Source organism: Diabrotica virgifera, chromosome 8 (assembly GCF_917563875.1).
Source record: "Diabrotica virgifera virgifera chromosome 8, PGI_DIABVI_V3a".
NCBI lineage: Eukaryota > Metazoa > Arthropoda > Insecta > Coleoptera > Chrysomelidae > Diabrotica > Diabrotica virgifera.
In genome coordinates this window covers 69,838,880-69,853,415 of record NC_065450.1, presented here as the reverse complement: position 1 = coordinate 69,853,415, position 14,536 = coordinate 69,838,880, and the positions used below count along the sequence as shown (strand labels likewise).

The 14,536-nt window shown below is 32.9% G+C and overlaps 1 protein-coding gene across 5 annotated transcripts in view; it reads right to left on the bottom strand.

Moving 5' to 3' along the window:
- LOC114340777 (ras-related protein Rap-2b) overlaps positions 1-14,536 on the bottom strand; it is a 607,622-nt gene that overhangs the window by 391,296 nt on the left and 201,790 nt on the right. The gene's annotated exons all lie outside the window — the stretch shown is intronic.

The window sequence follows — 14,536 nt, the reverse complement described above, 5'->3', positions numbered from 1 at the left end:
AGAAATGATGTCATATTTATCACATATATACAAAGAAGAACAAATCGCAAAATTTAACAATGTGCTAACATACTATCTCTTTCTCAGTACCCAAGTAACCTTTTATGAATCCAAGCTTATATTCGCTATCCATGTTCCCATATTCAAATCAGAAAATTACGACTTCTTCCATGTTTACCCCGTAATACAAAATCATCAAACATATATTCCTTTATATCCCTACTTGGCAAAAGGAGAAAAATCACTATCGATAAAAGAAGAATGTCCCATCCTCGAAACCAGATACTACTGTCAACAGGACTACACCCAAATAGATACCTGCACCTATAAATTGATTGATGGACGTAATCCAGAGAAATGCTACGCCACTGAAATAAATCTACAAGAACCCATTATTGAACACGTTATGGATAACCAAATCTTGATAATTCCGTCCAGTACTGTCAAATTCATCTCAAAATGTGTGTCCAATTCGTTTTTGGAAATAAAAGAACCTTCGTTAATAGAAATCCCACCAAAATGTGAAATAGAGGTTGGAACCTTAAAATTTTCAAACAACCCACGTATCCAATCTGGAAAAATCATTATATTACCAAAATTAGAACATTTTTCGACTGAAAAGGTAAATTATCAAGTAACCAATTTAAGCAAAATCGATGTGGAAGGACTATACGAAATTAACAGAATCACCAGAAATTTTTCACCTGTAGAAGAAATTGGCTTTCCAACTACACCCATTATCAGCACTGGTTCAGTCATCCTAACTATATTAATACTAATCGTTACAATTTATGTCATTACTAGATGCCGAAAATATTACAAAAATAAGAAGGTTCCTGACGAAATCCCATTGGAAGAAAGATGTCCCCAAAATTTGGAATCCAAAAATACCTCCGTTATTTTTTCCTCTTAAGGACGGAGGAGTTACATGGTACGAAAGTCCGGACCTGGCAGAATCCCAACCAACACCTGCAGCTTACTCTGCAGTTTCCACCAGAAGTTTGTTAGATTGTTTCATTATATTTGCATTGTAAAATTCATTATTATTCTTGGTCTTGTCGAGTTCAGTCATATTTAAAATTGTAGTTTAGAAATAAAAATATTTTTAAAAACCGATTTCATTTTTCGAAATCCAAAATTCCAGTGTGTAGAAAAGGTGTAATACCAACCATTTAGAGGGTTTTAGCAACGCCTGGAGTGTTTCACACTCATAAAGAAAACATTCACGTAATGTAACAAAGATAGTTATCGATTTTTTGTTCAGTTTACACACCAGCTCTACACTAATTAGTTGTAGATAAATATGTAAGTATAACGTATATAAATAACGAACTTTTTGATGAAAATTAAAGTATATACGTAGGCTATCCAGAAAGTAAGTTACGTTTTGGAATAAAAAAACAAGTACAGGAAATAGCCGTTTATATAACAAGGGAGGAAAGTGCTACTTTTCCTCCCGAGAAAAGGCACTTTACCCCCATGTTATACATATGATTTTTCCACCTTCCTCATATAACAAGTCATTTTTCATTTTGAAATAATAATTTATATATGTAACTAACAAAATGTATTAGAAAACTAAAACTAACAAGTAGGTACAGTATGACTGTCAAGTGTCAAATATAAGTCAAATTATTAATATAAACATTATTTATTTATTTATTAAGCTCAACAGGCCTTGAAGGCCTAGGGCAGAAAGATTTAATTTTTCTTTACAATTACTACATATTACATAATACCTATATAATGCTATATCCTATACAGTGAACTCTCCCTTGAACGGACAGTCGTTGTTCCGCATAAAGTGTCCGTTTAAAGGAGGTGTCCGTTGAAGAGAAAAAAATATGTTATCTTAAAATGTTTAAAAATAAGTGCATGTATGTATGTGTATATATGTACATATACATAGAAATATTAGTTTAATATTGCATAACACAAGTTATGGATGATACGTAACATTGTCTAGAAAAAAAAGAGCTTTTCGATTTTCTCCCTGCATTCTTTTAACAATTTTTTTTTTATTTAGCTAATGCCTTGACAACTAATGGTCATTGGCATGGTGATGGTACAGTGGATTTTTCCAATTAGGTACCTAGTTTAATGTGTAGTGTGTGTTGAGTTGTTGAGTAAGTGTCTTGTTATTTTCCAAAGTCGACGTCATTGTATTTTCAAAGAAAAGCTAATTGTATCCGAACATCTGCGGTCCCTCCGGTTTTTAACAAATTTAATTGGCCATTCTGTCATAATTTCCCTTGTCATTTGTTATCTACGGATTCTTATTGCTGTACCATTCGATAGGTAATTGTTCTGCATGTAAACCCTTGAACCAACGAGTAATTTTACTTTTCCCGGTTACCAGTGCCCTTTCTTTGGTCCCCATCATATTGGTGCAAAAAAAATTGTGATCCTATTTTTAGAAGCCTTACCTTCAGTGCACCTTTCTCCTTTCAGGTTACATATAAGTTTTCTTGGGTAATGCTCTAAACCCTAAAAATAATCCCATCACTTATTAACATTCCACTGCTGTCAGAAAACAGAAAAAAAATGTTAATTTGAAAAATAAACATTGCCTTTCGCTTAAATTAAATGTTCACACTGCTAAGAGGCAGGTGGGTGGCAGCTTTAATATTGAATTTAAGCGAAAAACAATATTTATTTATCAAATTCATCAAATTTATCAAAATAACATTTTTTCCTGTCTTCAGACAACAGTAAAATGTATTTCCAATTAAATAAATTATATACATTCTTCTTTTTGTCTCAACTATTTTAATTCAAAAAATTTTTTTGGGCACTCTGTATAAATAATTATGTTAATGTTTTTATTGGTCAATAGAGAATTTCTTGCTTTTTGGCACCTTTCAAATGAGCTATCACACGACCCCTATTCTTATTTAAAAAAATCATCCATTGCGTCATCACGCCAGATGGATGACGTCACTAGTATGATATATATGCCAAAAAATTATAATTTAAAAATAAAAATCGACCTGATTTATAATTTATCTCCAGAGTCGCCCATTCTCGATAAAATGAATTTATTACACCTCAAACGTCCTCACTGTACCTATAACTTCAGAGGCTTATATTTTAAAACCATGATTTTTTGGAGCTACGAGCCCATTTAGTCTTTTGTTCTACACATCAAGGACTACCAAAATCCAAAGTTTCAAAGCATTTGACAGAGAGCCATTTCCCATAAGGTTTCTGCGGGCTCCTTTCAATTGGTTCGTTGTTTTTAGCCAACAAGAACTGTATTATCGTATCTCAAAAAGTGTGAGATTTTCGATCGCAGAACACGTTTAAAACAGCTGCTGTAAAATAACGAGAAGAGACAGTGACTTTTCGTTAGCACAGCTGGACAGCTACTGAATACTGAACGCAAGAACGCCACGATGCTAAGATGGCCGCGCTAGCCCCGCCCCTAGCGGCTACGAATCAAAACGTAACGAAATTTCTAGATAGCCCTCGTATTAGCATGGTATATTAAGGAGAGGAACTCAATTTATTTAAACTGCTTAAACACACATTTTTCTATATTGTAACTTTAAAAAAATATTAAAGAGCCACTGAAACAGAAATTTAGGGGAGAGATTAAATGTCCAGCAAACGACGGCACTGTTGCCAGATTTACCTTTTTCCTATTAGCGAGAATTTTAAAATTAGTGTAATGCCACTTTGGTTTTAAAAGAGAGTTCTGTATTCTTAAATTTATAACCTTACTTTTACAAGTAATTAGGATTATTTTATTTAAATGTAAATATTGAAACAAGTATTGTACTGTGTCATAATTTAAAACTCATGTTGCAGTATTTTGAAAAAAAAAATGAAGCTCAAAAGAAATATACTTATACAGTACAAATTATTTTTTAATGGGAATGGAAATTTACGATTTCAAAGGTGAAAATGTGTTGGGATAGTATAGATGGACACTTTTTTATTTTAGTATTAAGTGGTTACATAATTATTCAGAATATTAATAAAATTACTAGTAATTTGAATTAGTTTTAATATGTATTATAATAGTATTAATTCTCATCATGTATCTGGCTAAATAGCTAAGCGCTAAAGCCGCAAAATAAAAAAAACATTCTTAGTGGCCTAGCACCTTTACTTTGCCTAGGGGCGAGGCGAGTTAATAAATTCTATTTTCTTATTGCAGTCATTTTGTGACGGCTTAAGAAGTTACATAAATGATGTCTTTAGGCTGTGAAATTTTAACCGTAGAAAGACATCTTCATAGAAAAAAGTGGACATCTTTATGACTTGTATTTACATGATATAGGGCTTTTCACTCCGTCATTTGTTTCGAGCTTCTGTCATGTGTTGTCTAATATTAATATATCTATGTCATATGTTATTGATATTGCCAATGATACAAACCACAGACGTATGACGTAGATATATTAATATTATGTGACACTTGACCGAAGCTCGAAACAAATGACAATCGATGAAAAGCCCTATTCAATAGGGCATTTCATTCACAGTCATTTGTTTCGAGCTTCTGTCATGTGTCACATAATATTAATATATCTACGTTGTACATTATTGGTATATACCAATGATACAAACCAAAGACGTATGACGTAGATACATTAATATTATGTGACTCATGACAGAAGCTCGAAACAAATGACAATCGATGAAAAGCCCTATTGGCGTCTGCATATCAGGATCCAGTAATACTATATTATTTATCTATGATCAGGATATTGCTGGGTGTACACAAGTAAACAACACTTTTTTGATTAAAAGGTTTATTTCATTAAATCAAAACTTACATGGATACAATTTAAATAAGATATTTTTCTATTTAAGGCAATATAATAGGCGATATATATTTTAGTATAACTCTCCTACATTAACAAGCTTTAACACATTCAGTGGCCATGACGTAGCATCACGAAGGTTTTACCGAAGGTACTTTTTTACGACACATAAGTTATGTGAGTAGTACTGTGTAACTAAATAAATGATTTAACTATGTGGTACCAGCCAAGTGGAGCTTGTTCGAGATGGGTACCAAACGTGTTAATCTGGTCATGCACAGAGACTTATACTATAATATGTTATATCTCATATTGCTCACTATTGTAATGAGTGAGCCTGCATACACGAACTAATATATTATTATGGTTCTGTGTATGCAGGCTCACTCATTACTACTGTAGTGAACAATATGAGATGTAATATTATGAGATATACCTATTATATATTATGGTATAGCTCTCCATGAGTGCCAAGTTTTAAACTTAACTGATAACAACTAATGGATACCCTTTTATCCAAAATTTTATGAAAATTTTGAATGGTCATATTGGTATTAATTCCACAACCCCTTCCTATAACAATAGTCCCATTGTTGGATGTTATTGCAGTAGTTCTACTGGAAATACTTACTAAAATTGTATGTATCTGCATCACTTAGAAGTCTACCCAAAAAGCTATTAATACTCTCTAAACCATCATTAATACATCTTGTATACATAATAGGATTTTTTTCAGAATCAGATATTTTATTAAGATTTACTTACCATGCCTTATCTATGTGCCAGGCACTTAACAGTCTATTAGGAGCAATACCCATTACATTTGACGAGGCGTTGTAAAAGGTGTCGCTTATGCCTGATATGAAAACATTTGACTATAATACCAACACAGACATGTATTTAAAAAAATTGGTAAATTAAAGTAGGTATCTTTTCTATTTGAAAATAAGAAAGCAGTACAAAATCCATTCCCAAATTCATCTTTTACTAATACTGTCATAAGTTCAAAGTCATAGGAATTGAGCCCATGAGTTCCATCGATTGCGATACAGGATTTACCAAACTTAATTAACATTTCCTTTTGGCACAGTATTAAGGAAAATAAGACAAAAATCATAAATGTTAAATTCAGAATGAATATCCATTAGTATGCCCTGTTGTTTGTAAAATAATATTGGACATAAGTCTGTAAGCATTCAACCCAAAAATAAACACTGGTTGCATCATCATTGTACATATACCCATCTTTGAAATCAATGCCATAAGAGAGTTTAATGTTTGTGATATCTTTTCTTTCTAAGTAAATCAATTCTTTTTAATTCGCCTCCTATGCTATTATGCTATCCTGAACAGTCTGAAGTTTACTGAAAAAGTAAAATATAGTTATAGGAGAATCAAACACACTAGTTTGAAATTGTAAACTGTAGTAAATATTTATGAGTAATATTTAAAAAGTGGTTTAGTGGTAACATTCTTGTTTTAAATTATATTGTGTATATCGATGGCGGAAAGGCAGGACCTCATAACTGAAAAATTTGTATAAAATGAGTTATTCGGTTTTCGCTTTAGAATAAGTGTATCAGCACCTATTAAACAGCTTTTAGAGCTGGGAAAGCCTTTTGGAAGCCTTCCAGAAACTTTCCCAGCTGTAATCGCTGTTTAATAGCTGCAGATACACTTATTCTAAAGCGAAAACTGAAGTAACTCATGTTATAAAAATTTTTCAGTTACGAAGTCCTGCCTTTCCGCTGTCGATATGCAAATATTTTACTTACATTTTTGAAGAAAGTCTCAAAATAAACTTTGAAGAGATATTTATCTGATTTTGGTATTTATGTAAGTGCTCTATATCATCCTCATGCCCGTAATGTGTTTTAAAATAGTTTCAATATTTTTAGATACTATTATTCGACTAGTACACCAAATAAACATTTTGCAGGATCCTTGGGATTTTAAAGCTCTTTCTCTATCTTGTTTTGTAAAATAATTTTTTGAGGATCACATACATATACATTCATAATAAGATGTTTCATGTTCTTGTACTCTTTGTTCTCTTCCTGTGCCATCCATACAGTGCAAATCTAAAAAAAACAACATATCATGTGATTACATGGGCAGTTATACTACTTACAGCTTACTTTGTATCTAATCTATTATCTAGTATTACTCTATTAGTATCTACCTACATAAAACTATCTTTGAAATCTAAATTTTTGATATCAACATCAACCTTAATACTTAAAAATTAAATAATAATGTGGAAGTTACACGTACCTACCTAAAAGTTTTTGAATTGCAATTTTATCAACTGGAAAAGACTGCAACATAATGAGTTTGAAATTATGACACAGCACAATATTTATTGTTTCAATTTACATGTAAATAAAATAATAATAATAATCCTAATCACTTGTAAAAGTAAGGTTAAGATTTTTGACTTGAGAAAACAGAACTGTCAAATTTAAAACAAACCTGCTATAAAATTTTAAAATTCCCGCTAAAAGGAATCTGGCAACATTGCCGTCGTTTGCTGGACATTTAATCTCTCCCGAAATTTAGACCATAACATCACTTATTTTTAATAGTCCATGTGGTGAGACCGTTACCGTCTGAAAAAATTTCTGAAACGGTTTATTTATGGATTCCTATTCATAAATGTCCCCTTTACACCAATCTGAAGGGTGACAGGGCGGAATTTTTGGGCAGAAATTGTTTAACCTTCCGATGACCAACCTTTTTTTGTTACACGGATGACCCCAGGTTAAATCCCCCGGAAGAAGGGGATAAATGACCCCAGGTTAAAAATGTCAAAAATGACAATTAACAAAAAAATGAAGTTTTTTTTTAAATTTTTTTTTATGGCATGGACTTTATGTCATTCAGCCAGTCACAACATGAGTATTAGTGTCATGTGTAGTGTGTATGTTGAGTAAGTGTCTTGTTACTTTGCAAAGTCGACGTCATTAGCGTAAAACTACTTGGAATTACACATAATAGACGGTATTTTACTAAACATCAACTTCAGAATATATTTTTTATTCGTAAAATATAGGGAATTTTTTTTATTTCAAAATATGAGGATATTTAGAATGATATTAAAGTCAAATAAAAAAATAATGAGTTAAAAATTAAAAATACTTTTGAATTTATCAAAGAAAAACATACGCTGGGGTCACAATTTCCTCCGCTTGGTCATCCGAAGGTTAAACAATTTTTTAAACAAATACAAAAGATCACGTTTTTTGCGCTGAAACATATATTTTTAGATTTTTTGGGACTTTCTAAAAGAGAAAAGTATCTTGTAATTTTCTTAAAAATTGATAATTTTCGAGTTATAGGGGATTTAAAATCTGAAAAATGCGAAAATACGCATTTTCGAGGCTTAAAAACTCATATTTAAATTAGTATTTTTGAGGTTACCAGATACATAAATTGAAGATTAAACATTCAGCTTCAAGATTCTGAAGAGTGATTGCGTCTAACCTTAATTTAAACCATTGTTTTTTAATTGTTAAATATGCATGCCTATCCGATTTTTTTGCCGGTGCGGCGCGCTTTATTTCAAAAATCTCCAATTTTTCTCCGAAAAATATTTTTTCTAGATTCTTTAGGACATTCTAAATAAAATCAGTTTCTTGACATTTTTCTCAAAAGTTAATAGTTTTAAAATTATTAGCGATTTAAAATCCGAAAAATGCCAAAAACGCATTTTTTGATTTTAAATCGCTTATAATTGTAAAACTATTAACTTTTGAGAAAACTGTCAAAAAGAAATATTTTAAGAAATATTTCCTACCATTTATTTTCCGACAGCATATGTCTATCACCCACCGTTTAGCGGAGGTGGCGCCCCAAAATTGACAAGTTTTAAAAAAAGATGTTTTTATAAAAAAATTATTTTTCCCTAACTGTAATGGAAATCAAGAAGAAACCCAGCGGCAATTTATGACAAATAAGTGACTGATTTTTCGGTATAGGTTTCATTTAAGGGCAACTGTCCATTTTTTAATTACAGGGTGTTACATTTTAAAAAACCCCTTTTTATACCATCTAAACCGCCTATGCTAGAGTAAATAAACTTTCAGCGATTACCAATATACTGGTGTTATTTACAAATTTGTATAATGCACCCCCATTTTTCCCCGGAACCACTCAAAAAAAAAAAGAATTATTAAAACCACCATGCCCTTTATTAAAATGCTTCATATATAATTTTATACACGTTCTTATTACCCATGCATTGACACCAAAAGCGATTTCTTGGTGCAACCCCTGTAGCCAAAAAAATTAAATAAAATGTAGGGATGAAAAAAAAATTATTCTTTGCTTTTTGACCCATATGGGCATATGCTCCATCAATAGGGTTTTTCATAAATATATATGGTTATTGCAACATCCCTGCGGAAACTTCCCCTATCCCTGAAAATAAAATGCCGAAACTACCCCTATCCCTTAGCGAGCATGTTTTTACGATTTTGTCACCTATGCATTTTTTTGAAACAAAACTTATACATAATGAAATGCCACTTTTTTCGTATAAGCAACCGATACGGCACAGTGGCGCCGGCGCCGTAAACCTCAGAAATGTTTTTGCGGGCTCCAGTTTTTGTTTTTTTTTCGTCATCTATTCATTTTACTGATAACGTAATTATGGAAAATAAGAGAACACACTGTCTGCTACACATTATAACCTATGCATATTTTACTTCCTTTGCACCATAAAGCCACAGTGGTGGCCCAAAATCAATTTTTGCTCATTTTATTTATTAATAATTCTCCTTTTTGTCTTTCGTCTTTCCGGCGAAAATATGGGGGTGCATTATGGAAAATTTGTAAATAATACTTGTACATGGGTAATCGCTAAAAGTTTTTTGACTCTAGCATTGGCGGTTCGGATGGTATAAAAAGGGGTTTTTTAAAATGTAACACCCTGTAATTAAAAAATGGACAATCGCCCTTAAATAAAACCTATACCAAAAAACCATACACTTATATATATGGACCGTTCACTCTTGTTAGAGCATAGGTCGCTCAAATACTATGAGCTCTTTTAATCCATTTCACGCGGTGGATTAGTCCGCAGTGTCCTTTAGGTCATCGTTCATAGGTTGTGATGTTTTTTTGCCTTATCTACTATCTTCTTCCACTCATTCCGGTCCTGAATCTTTTCTCTCCAGTTTGCAATTTCCATCTTTGATATATCGTCTAGCAGTTGATCTTCCCATCTTATTTTTGGTCTTCCTCTTGGTCTATTTGTTACTGGTCTCCAGTTCACTATCTTCCTGATCAGTTCTTCTACCCCTCTTCTTTGTGTGTGTCCAAACCATCTGAGTCTTTGTGCTTTAATGAATTTTACTATTTCTTCTCCTTCAGTTATATTTATTATTTCATGGTTCATGAGCCTTCTATATTCCCCTGTTTCTGTCATCACTGGGCCATGTATTCTTCTCAAAATTTTTCTCTCAATTATTCTTAACTTTTCTTCGTATTTTTTCGTAAGGCACATTACTTCTGCTCCATAGGCTATCACTGGTCTAATTGCTGCTGTATATATTTTTGATTTTGTTTTTTTGCTCAGGTTTTTGTCCTTGAGTAGTCGGTGGTATTTCCAATATAATCTATTACCTGCTTTAATTCTTTCGTTGATCTCTATACTCCTTCCGTTTTTGCCGTCCACCATCACCCCCAGGTATTTGAAGCAATCTACTCTCTGGAATGTATTTTCACCTATCTTTATTTCTGTTATTCTGTTTACATTGTCTCTTGTGCTTATAAGGTATTTTGCTTTATTCTGATTGATTATTAATCCTCTCGTTGCTTCTCTTACAAGGGTTAAAAGTGCCTCTTCTAGTCTTTTTTATCTCGTGCTATCAGTCCTAGGTCATCCGCATATCCTATGATCTGTGTTGAGCTTTGAATAATTGTCTTTTTCAGGCCTGTGTCTCTAATTACTCCTTCTAGAGCGATATTGAATAGTGTCGTTGACAGACTGTCTCCTTGTCTTACCCCAACTTCTATTTTGATGTCGTTTGTATCTCCCTCATTTGTTTTAATTTTTGCTGTTGAGTCTTTCATTGTCATTCTAGTTAGTCTTATTAATTTTGCCGATATCTCCATTTTTTTCATTTCTTTTAGTAATTGTTGTCTGTATATGCTGTCGAAGGCCTGTTGGAAATCGATGAATAGTATGTGTAATTCTACGTCATGTTCATAGCTTTTTTCAATTGTTTGTGTTAGGACGTGTATTGCATCTATTGTTGATCTTCCTTTTCTAAAGCCCTGTTGGTATGGTCCTATAATTTTTTCTGTGTATTGATTAAGTCGGTTTCTTATAATTGTGGTCAATATCTTATACGTTGTATTTAGTAGCATAATTGCTCTGTAGTTGCAGCACTTAGTTGGATCTCCTTTCTTAAAGATTGGTGTGATATGCCCATTTTTCCATTCTATGGGCATGCTTTCGTCCTTCCAAATTGTAACCATTAACTTGTGCATTCGCTTCGTGAGCTCCTCTCCTCCGTTGATGATCAGTTCGTTGTTGATTTCATCTGGCCCTGGCGTTTTGTTTACTTTTAGTTGTTTTAGTACCTCCATGAATTCCTGATAAGTAGGTGCACCTTCCTTTTCATCTCTGTTATCTCTTATATCCTCATCATCTGAATCTGCCTTGTTGTTTTTGTATAGGTTCGTGAAATGTTTTTCCCAATCTTTTTTGTTTATTTTTGTGACAGTTTTTTTGGTGTTGTATTGTTGTTTTATGTATTCGAACAATTTCTTGTTGTCTTTATTATTCGATTCTAATTCTTGCATTTGTTCAATGATCCATGTGTTCTTCTTTCTTCTATAGAGTTTCAATGCTTCTTGCTTTTCTTTTCTATTGGTCCAATTGTTCCTGTTCGGCACTCTGTAGCCATTTGTTTCTTGCGAGGTGCTTCAATTGACTTTTTTGGTGACATTCGTCATAAAACCATTCTTTCGATTCTTTGTTTTTTTGGAATCCTATTATTTGTTTTGCTGTCTCTATTATGCTGTTCTTAATGTTTTTCCATTCCTCTTCTATTTCTATGTTCTCGTACCTGCCCAGTTTTCAGCCGCGTTTTCAGTTTGGCTATATTCCATTTCCTCCTTTTTCTTTCCTTATGATTATTTGCTTTGATTATTTTCATCTTAAGTTTTGCTATCAACAATATGTGATCAGTGTCCGCATTTGCCCCTCTATATGACCTTACGTCTTGTACTATTTGTGTCCACTTTTTCGAAATTAGAATATGATCTATTTGGTTTCCATCCATTCTTCCTGGTATCATTCATGTTATTTTGTGTTCTTTTTTATGTTTATGCCTAGTACTAACTATATATGTGTTTGTTGCTGCTGCTAGGTTGCAGATTTTTCCTCCATTGTCGTTCGTAGTGTCATGAATGGTTTCTTTGCCCGCTACATTACTATTATAGTCCTCCTTTCCGATCTTTGCATTGAAGTCACCCAATATTATTAATATATCATTCCTCGGAATGTTTTCACAGGTTTCTTCCAGGATGTCGTAGAATTCTGCTTTATCTTCTTGGCTTGCTTCTTCCGTGGGTGCATAGCAATTGACTATCGAGATGTTGGCTTGTTTATTTTCTTACTTGTGATAAATTGCCGTAGGATTTCTTCTTGATTCCCATTACAGTTAGGGAAAAGTAATTTTTTTTAAAAACATATTTTTTAAAAACTTGTCAATTTTGAGGCGCCTCCCCCGCTGAATGGTGGGTGATAGATATATGCTGTCGGGAAATAAATAGTAGGAAATATAGCCCTCTTCATATTTCTATAAAGTAATTTTTTTGCAAAACGTACAGGAAGGGCTACGTTTCGCAAAAACCAAAAATTATCCCCTTTAAAGGGTTGAAAAGGGGGTTCCGGGGCGCAATTTTTAAGAAAAATTAGTCTCATAGTAAGCTCCCCTTGATATACAAAAAAAATAATAAAACCTTACTTGTGTCCATTTTGCGAGGTTCAACCTCTGTTTCCTGCACTATATGTCCGATTCTTATTTGCCTCACATAAATTGACAATTATTTGATTGCGATATTATGAATTTGAAATTATAAGTATTCATTTTTCTTAAAATTTCATTATTTTTAAAGTGAGTTAATGAATCAGAAGGCTCTGCTAACTACCATAAAGCAATATTAAAAATTTCAATTTACAATTAATATCTTTTGCCTTTTTATAACGAGTTCTTTCGGAATACCTTAACCTCTTTATGCAACTAAACGTAATTTTAATCAATACGCTATAGAAAGGGCCCCACCTTTCAATCTTCTTGAACGTAAATTGAAAACTTTATTTTTTGAACCTAATGAAGGTTTTAATTTTCTGTAATGGAGTTTCAAAGACAGACACTCTGCGCAACGCTTTCAGTATTTTCCAGATAGGAGTGTTTTGAATCAGTTTGTGAATCGGTAAATCAAAAAAATACTAAAGTTCTTAAAACACCAACATTCCATAAGAGTGTCAACATTAAATTTCCAAATATTCTCAGTAAATCTTGGAATCCAGGAAACATTTGTCGGAAAAGTAAAAAATCAAGAAACTATCGGATAAACATGATTAAAATGCAAATTGAATTAAGAAAAGAATCAAAAACTAGAAAATACTAAAGAGAAGATAGAGGGTCGAAGTGTAGAACAACTATAAAACTCCTTCAATATCTTCTTCTTAAAGTGCCTATCCGTTCCAGATGTTGGCGATCATCATGGCTATCTTGACTTTGTTTACCGCAGCGCGGAACAGTTCAGTGGTAGTGGTGTTATACGACTTTCGTAAATTTTGGAGCCAGGAAATGCGTCTTCTTCCCGGTCCTCTTTTACCATTTACCTTCCCTTGGAGAATCAGTTGGAGAAGGCCGTAACGTTCTTGATTTCTCATTACATGTCCTAGATATTCTATTTTTTTGTTTTGATGGTTATAAGAATTTCACACTCTTTCCCCATTCTACGCAGGACTTCCACATTAGTAATTCGGTCAACCCAGGATATACGTAAGATGCGCCTATAACACCACATTTCGAAAGCTTCGAGTCGATTCATAGATGCAACAGTTAGTGTCCACGCTTCCATTCCGTAGAGCAGAACTGTGAATATGTAGCTTTTCAACAGACGGTATTTTGTTTTTAAAGATATGTCCCGACTGTTGAAAATAGGTTTCATTCTAACGTATGCTGCTTTCGCTTTTATTATTCGCTGTTTAATTTCTGTCGAGTGGTCCCATTGGCTATTTAAATTCGTACCTCGATATGTATATTGCTCAACACTTTCGACATTCTGTTAGTTGACTCTAAGTTGAGCGTTTAATATTGGTTTTTTACTAATTGTCATAAATTTGGTCTTCTGTATGTTTAGAGCTAGTCCGTATCTGCTGCTGACTTCTGTTATACGATTTGTTAATATCTGTAAATCATTGAGATTATCGGCAAAAACTATGGTGTCATCTGCATATCTAATGTTAATCAACCATTCACCATTTATTAATACTCCCTTCGCACAACCGTCTACAGCTTCCTTAAATATCCATTCAGAGTAAATATTGAATAGTAGTGGAGATAAAATACAGCCCTGTCGTACTCCTCGTTCTATTGAAATTTTATCAGTTAACTGCTCTTCTATTTTGATTTTTGCCGTTTGATTGTAATAAATGTTTCTGATAATTCTTAGATCTTTGTTGTCAATTCCAATTTCTTGCATTAGAGTTAATAATTTGTCATGTTTTATTCTGTCAA